At 39.7% G+C, this 9,682-nt stretch overlaps 1 pseudogene; it reads left to right on the top strand.

The window, feature by feature from the left end:
• Window positions 1–838: 838 nt before the first annotated feature.
• LOC131532284 (protein-glutamine gamma-glutamyltransferase K-like) lies at window positions 839–9,454 on the top strand (annotated as a pseudogene).
• Window positions 9,455–9,682: the final 228 nt, after the last annotated feature.

The following is a 9,682-nucleotide window of genomic DNA, read 5'->3' as shown; positions in this document are numbered from 1 at the left end:
TATTTCAAGGTGTCCTTGTTACACGTTACATGTACTTACTGTTATAATAGCAATAAATTATGCATAGTTACGTGCAAGTACCCCTAAGTCAAACCCTCATCCTAACCCTAATAGTAAATACATGTAGTTAATTAATATTACTCAGTACTCAAATGTATACTTACACAGTAACAAGGACACCTTAAAATAAATTGTAACCGTAATGTTGTGGGATAATGCTTGCTAGTTGCAGCATGTACTTAAATTTGATTAAATAATGTTTGACTTCACTTGGAAAAGTACACTACATGGCTTGAGAAAGAGCAGGACCCGGGTGCAAAGCACAGTCTGCCTGACCTGCCTGCATTAGTGAGCGACAGCCAGGTAACTGTTTGTCACTGCACGTCCTGATATTGCAGAGTTAGACGTGTTCCTGGGTCAACATATTTTGTTGACCCTGGAACAACATTTTAATCCAAAAATATAATTTTAACCATATTCCTACACCTAAACCTAACCTTACCCATGAGTAATCCCTAAAATCCCCAAAATTAAACTACTGACAGGCTTGGTGGGCAGTGTAAATGTGGCAAGAGCGGCATTTGCATCAGAATCTTCTCTTTCATGCTTCCATCGTCGAAGATGCACCAGAAGATACTACAAATTGTTCACCGCATCCGGTGGCACCTTCTGTTGACTTTGTGCAGACCCCATCGACCCGCTGGACCCACATGAACACTGCATTACCTGCCTGGGCCTGGCCTGAGGCTGCATTCTCTGAGTCCGACTGCTTGCTCTGCGTTGACTTACTGGCACGTGTTTGAGGACTCGAAGGAGTGCTGCTTGTGGCTTTATGGAGATGAGGCCCACTGTTTCCAGTGAGCCACTGATGGGCCCTCCCCTCCCCCAGTCCCTTTCGCTGATGAGAGCCTTCGCCATGAGGAAGACAAAGACTCAAATGTCCATCTCGGGGTCAGACAAGGACTGGGCAGAGCTCAAGCTCCACTTTTGCACCCCACTCCACCCAGAAAACGGCTAAGAGGCCCTCTGCTGCCAAACCTTTGTACTGATGGGCCTGTCAAGAGGAGGAGAAAGCTCTCTGGAGGCCTGGCCCCCAAGTGCCATATCCTGCCTGTTTCCCTTGCTCCTGCAGGTGCAAAATTTAAGGTTCATGTTTCTGTTTGTGCAGTAAAACCATAAGCGCTTTACTGCGTGTGCTGTTGACACTGTGCAGGACTATGTACACTTTTGTATATGTGCTTTATACTAGATGTTACTGCAGATGGCTGTTGACATTGTGCAGGTCTGTGTATTTCATTGCTTTTTACGTGGCTGTTCTGCCCTGTGTTCAGTGCAGTCACTTCATTAATTTTGGCTGTATATGCAATTTCAGTATGCCTAAGAGGGGGGGGGTTTGCTCGATTAGTAGTGCAGCATTCAGTCTCAGATTCTGATGCAATTGCAGTTCTCTCTGCATTTATACTGCCTGCCAAGCCTGTCAGTAATTCCATGCGATTTGATGAGCGTCAATAGCTTGTTTGCAATAATGTGATTCTGATGACGCGCTAAATTCAGACAGAGGTCAGCAAGTGAAAAGCAAAATAGATGAGATGGAGGAAAGTCTGTAAAGTTTTGGTTTAGACACTATTAGAAGAGAAAGGTATAAACAGAAAATCACAACATATGTTGGACGTGATCCTTATGTTATGAAGAGGAGCAATTTTTCAACTAAAGCCCTAAACACACTGCACAATTTTTGGCTGTCCCAGACGAAAGATTGGCATTGTGAAACGATCGTGGTGATTGCTGTGATCGTGGCTCCTAATCGGAGGTCCTGTGTCGTACAGTGAGAGAGGTTCAAAGACAGCCGTTGTCACCATCTTGCAACCAAAGATAGCCTACAATACAGCATGATCATCGCACAGTGTGTGCGCTGGTACTATTCATGTTTACTGACCAACCAATAAAATTGCAACACGAAATCAATGCGACATGGCGCTAAAACATAAAACTGCTTACCTCAAGCTCTTATGCCTCCCTTATTCACCACTTCCACATTTTTTCAGCACATATAACAAATACTACTGCTAAAGTGTGATCTATCATGCTCTTTTTGTTTACTACTAGCGCATGCTGATGACGTTTTATTCTTCTATAGGAACGTAGCGAGTCAACAGGTGTCATCATCGTACAGTCTACACACATGTCGTACCCAAGTTTATTAGATCCATGTCGCACAATGTGACATGCAGTGATCTTATAGGATTGCTAATATCATGCAGTGTGTTTTGGGATGAGTGTTAAATTGAAATACTTGCCTGCCATTGAGGCTGTGGATATAGGCTAAGCAACTAAACCTGACTGCAAACAAGCTAAAAAAAAGCGAATCCCATATTTATATGAGGGATACAAGATACACGTCACTTCTGAAACGTTATGTAGCTGTTGATCCTGTTAGCAGCAAGTCAAACAAAATTTTTATTCAAATTCTGAATTGATTATCATTACCATGTGGAAGCAAGGTGATTGGGCACTTTCTGGTTGTCAAACTGGATTCAGGAGATTCAAAAGAGGCGTTCTGTAAGCCAGTTAATGAGTGCAGCACTCTGACATCATGCCATGATCAAGACATCAAGAATGTTAGCAGTGACTGTAAAGGCATGCAGCTATGTGGAAACAAGATGATCAGATGCTTTCCTGTCAAACTGGATTCAAAAGGGCCTTGCTGCGAGCCAGTTCATGCCCTTGCAATTTAAAGCGTGCTGTGATTACTGTATATTGTGATGACTGCTGTTCTTAGATTACAGAAGTTATAAATCAAGCAGAAAGTTGTTATGCTTGCTTATTTACTGTAACAGCTAAAAGTACAAAGGAACTACAAATGGAAATACAAACAGCTTTCTTCAATAAACATATTCAGAAAAGATGTTAAAATGAAAACATGTACATGAATTATTTTTGCAGTAAGAAAAGTAAACAAAACTGACACGGTTACAGATGTTATGAGGCTGAGGTTTGCAAAAGTCTGATGAGTTGAATTTTCAACTGTGGAAAGATGTTAGTAAAATAGCTCGTAAACAAAATGCCACATAGCATTTCATTTACCTCAGGAAAGTCATCAATGTCCACAGCTCGTTCACTAGAGAAATGAAGTCTAGAGAAGAGCATTTCGCGAAATATAAGGCTGATGATACATGGGGCAACTTTTTCTGAGCAATGTTGCTTGGGCACTTTTTCACTGAGAATGAGTGAAAATTTCTATCTGGATACTTTAGATCAGGGGTCACCAGACTTGGTCCTGGAGGGCCACTATCCTGCAGAGTTTAGCTCCAACTTGCCTTAACACACCTGCCTGGAAGTTTCAAGTATACCTAGCAAGACCTTGATTAGCTAGTTCAGGTGTGTTTGATTAGAGTTGGAGCTAAATTCTGCAGGACACAGGCCCTCCAGGAACAAGTTTGGTGAGCCCTGCTTTAGATCAGTCTTTAGATCAGTTGCCCAGAAACATTGCTCAAAAAGTTGCCCCTTGTATCATCAGTCTTAACTGCATTATTTTTTTAAGTTTAGTGTTGATTATTATTGTTAAAAATAAATGTTAAAGGGCTCCATATAGTTTAGAGTATACACTGAGGTAGATTTTTATCCCTAAGAAAATTGTAATTTTAATTGAATTTATTTAATGAAAGAGCAATTTGTTCAATACACCACTGTTTAATTAAAAAGAAGCAATTTTATGTTTAGTTTTTCCCCTGCTGTACCGAAAAATAAAATATTATAATATTTAAATACATAATGTACATGTAGCATGCTAACAGATGGTAACAGTGGCATGGCTCAAAATATCTTCTGATTGGCTTCATCACTCTGTCTCCTCTCCACCAATAAGCTGGTGTGTGGTGGGCGTTCTGGCGCACTATGGCTGCCGTCGCATCATCCAGGTGGATGCTGCACTCTGGTGGTGGATGAGGAGACCCCCCCCCCCCCCACAATGTAAAGCGCTTTGAGTGCATAGAAAAGCGCTATATAAATGTAAGGAATTATTATTATTATCATTATGGCTAATTTAAAATGTTAGATATGCTTGTAATGATATTACTAAATGGCAAACAATGTGGTATTTGGTGTGTCTATAGGAAGTTGAGGAATTACTCTCAATGAGACATTGTGTTGACCATGCTGATAAACTTTTCATAGGATTAAATCATTGACTGGAACCATTTACAGCACATTCCATCTTTGATACTTCACTGTTTTTACATTGACAATTTGTGCTGATGCATTTAAATAAGCTGTTACAATTAACTTGTGAGACTCATCTTAAACTCTAAACTCTCTCTAATCAGATGGGAAATTCTTCACAGTCTCCAGCACTGAGCTGTGGACGGGGTGGAGATGAACATGTGAATATATACCGGGCCGATCTGAGTAGAAACATTGAGAATTCTCATTTGCTTCATTGAGTCTCTCAGACAACACAGTCTTCAGACACATTCAGGAATAAGATCTACAACCATGTAAGTAATGAGCTCAAATATTGTTTTATGCTCTTGTGATCTGATTTTGGACGTTATCATTTCTAGAAATTGGTACATTTGAATGATTTTGATCAGGTGATTCCCAGGAACGTCTTCAGAAGACTATTGTATTTCTAAGCTTTTCACTGTGCATTTATCTGTATATGAAATTTACTTTATTGTCCCCAAAGGGGAAATTTGTAGTGGACTCAATTGCCAGCATTTCGACAAAACCTGATACATTAAAAATTAAAACAATATTCATACACTTTATACACATCAACCACTCGCACAGGTACAAATAGGCATAAGCACCACTGATCATTATTCAACAATCTAATTGATACTGGTATAAAACTTGATACAAATTTTGTTGATAAAATTCAATTGAGGGTTAAAGAAGGAGAAACAATAAAATCTTAAGGAGCTGAGCCAAAGACCTTAACAAACCTCAACAACCTACTTTCAAATAGTTCATTATGTGAGTTTTGTTTATGATCATTCATCGATGATAAACTAATCACTTTTTCTTGTGAAAGGTCATTTAAAGCTGTTAGACTGGAGTCAAAGAGGTGGACAGAGACATGCAGTGAGGTGGGTGGCTCATCCGTTTCTGAGGATGTCACCACTGGAATCACAGATTTTTCCTCGTGGACACATGTGGAGCCTGTGGTAAATGGTACGAGGTCTTTGGAATATAATGCATGATGAGAGATGATGATGTGTTTAAACAAAACTCCTAAATAGGGAATTATATGCAAATAATTGTCATTGTGTAATGTGACTAAAGTTTCTAAAAAAACTGACAGCCCTACTCTCGTTACATATCATTTTCTTTTCTATTTCTCAGCTCTGCCATTGCAGGTCTGTTCTGTTGACCTCAACAAATCCAGGACAGGACAGAATCGACAAGAGCATCACACAGATCGTTATCTTAGCGATCACCTCATCATCCGCAGGGGACAGTGTTTTGAAATGTGGATTGAGCTGTCCCGACCATTTGATCCAAACTGTGACCAACTTCACCTGGAGCTGAGACTATGTCAGTTAAGGCCTTTTTTCATTAGATGCCATCTTGCCAACCAGATGTGTTCTGACAACCTAAAGAAACTGGCTAATAATGTATTACATTTAGAAAGACAAAACGTTTATCCAAAATACAATTTTCCACCCCACTGTAAAAAAAATAAAAAAACAAAAATCAGAATATATTCTGGGATATGCTCACCATTATTTCCTCTTCTTGTGTGGGTTTCATAGGTAATATCCCATCAGCATGGAGTGAGACACTCACGGTTGTTCCATTAGTGAAGGAATTCAAGAAAGACTGCTGGGAAGCCAGGATCATCGAACAGATGCAAAACCGAATCAAACTATGTGTTTACTCTCAGTCAACTGCTTCTATTGGACGGTACAAACTTACTATCGTAACCAACTACCCAGGAGGAAAGGCTACTTCAACTGAAAATGATATTTACATACTATTCAACCCCTGGTGTACATGTATGTGCACATGATATTGGATCCTTTTTCATTTTATAAACCACATCTGAAGCCTGAAACTGACTAGAAAACACTGTTAAATAGTTAAAAATGTCTCTTTATCAGATGATGGTGTGCATCTGAGTGATGAGGCTGAGAGAGCTGAGTATGTGCTGAATGACATGGGCAGAATCTACTATGGAACTAAGCAGCAGATCGCCTGCAGAACATGGAACTTTGGTCAAGTAAGAGCCAGACTTTCATTCAGATTCATATAAAAGTGCATGCATTTGTTAATTGCTTGTTCTGTGATATTCTTAGTTTGATGAAGGAGTCTTGGCTGCGTGTTTCTTTGTGTTGGAGAAGAGTGGTGGGCCTTGCACTGGATGGGGAGATCCAGTTAACGTGGTCAGAGTGATATCTGCATTTGTGAGTTTTCCAACTTTAGATGTTTGGGATTAGACAACCTGATTAGGCAATGCGAACAAGGAAAAGAGCAGAGCATGTCACCTTTGTTACAGATTAATGCCAGTGAAAACAGTGGTGTGATGATGGGTAGCTGGTCAAGTACCTGCAATGACGGAACTTCTCCTACTGCTTGGTGCGGCAGCAGTGCCATCCTGAAACAGTACCACAAAAGTGGAGGAAAACCTGTCAAATATGGACAGTGCTGGGTCTATGCTGGAGTCACCAACACAAGTAGGATATTAAAACATATTGGACTGAGAAAAAAAGTTACCTGTCCAAGAAGAATTAATGTTGTGTTTAGATACATGTATTGAATTAATTCTTTCATCTCCCAATCTCTCTGTCCTCAGTTTTGAGATGTTTGGGCATTCCCACTCGTCCAGTCTCAAACTTCAATTCTGCTCATGACACTGATATTTCATTGACAACTGATGTTTATTTAGATGAGAAATTTGAGCCGATTGAGCATCTAAACCGTTATCCAGTCTGGTAAGATCACATGGAATCATGATTGCATTATGCAATGATTGTTGTACGTATTTCTTTATCTCTTCACCTTTCTTGGTTGATTATCCTCTTTATGTAGGAACTACCACGTGTGGAATGAGGCCTGGATGACTCGGCCAGACCTGCCATCTGGTTTCGGAGGTTGGCAGGTGGTTGATTCCACTCCTCAACTGACCAGCCAGGACAATCTTCGCTGCTGCCCTATTTCTGTTGCTGCGATCCGCAGTGGGCAGGTTCAGCATGACGCACCCTTGCTTTTTGCTGGAGTATGTTAATGCCTTACATCTACCATTCCGTCACACATGGTTTGATGTTACATGTTTCAGAAAATACATCATATGCTGTCTGAATTTCAACATATTATAGTTAATTCAGACTGAAAATGAAATATATAATTCTACACCCTTAAATTCATTATAACTATGGATCTTGCTTGCTAAAAGGACTTGCGGTTGTGTACTTAAGGTTTGGACCTTTATGTTGTAGGTGAACAGCGATAAAGTCTATTGGCAGCGTAAAGCGAATGAAAACTTCGCTGTAATTCAGGTTGAGAAGAACGCAGTAGGTCACTGCATCAGCACCAAGGCTGTCGGCTCAGATCAACGCGTAGAGATAACACACCTCTACAAACACCCAGAAGGTGAAAACCTACACATGTACGTCACAGAAACACATCGCTGCAGTGTGAGCTGTACATATAGAAAATACCAGTATGTAGAGGTCCATAATGATATACTCCAGTCACTAAAACCAAATGTCTTGGGTTTCTGTATTAGGTTTGACTGATTAGCATGCAGAATCAGCGCCTGCTGGTAGATATCATAACTACACATTATATGGGGGAAAAGCATCTTTCTCTATTGACGGCCATTCAAAAGTAGCAATGCATTCTGATAAAATATAAAATTCAATATGTTATTATATAAAATCAAGCATTTGATATTATTATTGCGGTCTGGTTAGTTGTTTTTTTTGACAGGCTAGTTCTGTCACAGTGGCAGATGTGATTTCAGTAATTTTTGGAAGTAGGGATGTTTTATGCATGGTATCCAAAAACAACACATTTAATATTCTTGAGTTTAATTATTTATTATTTTATCCCATTCATCAGGTTCAGACAGGGCACGAATTGCTGTAGAAACTGCCTGTCGCAATGGCTCCAAACAGTCCGTATACCGCTGTCCAACACTGAGGATGTGATCATTGAAGTCAACATGAAGGGTGACGGACCATGTGTCGGTCAGGATGTCGTGCTTTCCATCATCCTGAAGAACAGGTGCAGGTATCCTCGTAGCCTCACTCTGTACAGCCAGGTGGCAGCCATGTACTACACCGGAGCCCAAAAAGCCTTGGTGAAAAAGGACCATACACTCATTGAGCTCAAGTCATATGAGGGTGAGACATGGTGGAAGTTTGAAATCATAATTTTAAGAAGAATACAATACACGGTTACATCTAAAATAGATATATTCAGTACACTGAGTGTATATTGAATACATTATTGTACTTCAAGAATTAGTTTGGTTAAGTTGTTTCAAGCAACATCCACCAGACACATTATTTCATGCTGTTTTGGCTTAAAATGCAAATTTAGACTTTCAAGAAATACTTTAAAGCCAACAGTTTATCTTGACAAAATTACATTTTCTAGTTGTTATACCTTTGGTACAAACCATAGTCAAAGCAGTCCTACCAAATTCTTACCTTAGCATTACATTCTCATTACAGAGTTGACATATAGTATATCAGCTGTGAAGACAAAATAACAGCGAGGATGTTTATTCATTTTAAAGGTAGATTTGTGATAAAAGCATTGTTTTCCTCTGTAGTCCAGATTCTGGAGTGGATCTTGCGATATGAGGACTACAAGGAACACCTGGTGGATCAAGCAGCGCTGATGCTCACTATCTCTGGACGGGTCTCAGAGACTACGCAGATACTGACCACCCAGTTCAACTTCAGATTGCGCACACCGGATCTCATTATCATTGTGAGTTTTCTCACAATGAGTTTTGTTATTATGAACTCTTATATGCACATCTGCCAGTGTTTGCGTTCAAGTTAGATTTCATATAACTAATTTCTTATATGAAGCATCAAAATTTGCAGACTAGTGCCTGATTGTCTTTCTTTTTCAGCCTCTTTGTGGCGGTGTAGTGGGCAAAGACATGACCTTCAAAATCAAATTCCAGAACCCACTTCCCTGTGTACTGAAGAATGCCGTTTTTCGGTTTGAAGGACTGGGATTGCAGTACGTCAGAACAATTAATTATGGGTAAGACACAAGTATATTACATTCATTTACACCACCTGAAATAAATGTGCACATTCTAATTTGATCTTTCTGTCACTTCAGTGATATTCCAAGTCTGGCCGCAGTGAACCTGACGGAGACCTTTGTTCCTAAATATCATGGGCCACATAAACTTCTAGCATCTCTCGACTGTCCTCAGCTCACTCAGGTGCATGGATTCACCAACATTGATATTCATGAAAAGATTTAGACTTGATACTTGAAACTTGATATTTGCCAGAGTAAATATGGAACCATTATGCTTATGGTTAGAGACTGTTTATGTTAGAAATCACATCTCATACAGTATGTTTAAGTATTTTGAAGGACCTATTTGTGGATTACAATAAAAAAGATGTCACACTTTATCACATGACAGGTTACTAAGCTGTATTGTTTGTAGCTTTGTATTTAATAAATATTTGTGTGTCAACTTAAT

The sequence above is a fragment of the Onychostoma macrolepis genome, chromosome 23 (genome assembly GCF_012432095.1).
Source record: "Onychostoma macrolepis isolate SWU-2019 chromosome 23, ASM1243209v1, whole genome shotgun sequence".
Taxonomy (NCBI): domain Eukaryota; kingdom Metazoa; phylum Chordata; class Actinopteri; order Cypriniformes; family Cyprinidae; genus Onychostoma; species Onychostoma macrolepis.
The sequence above is the reverse complement of the archived record's forward strand: the minus strand, read 5'-3'. Positions and strand labels throughout refer to the sequence as shown.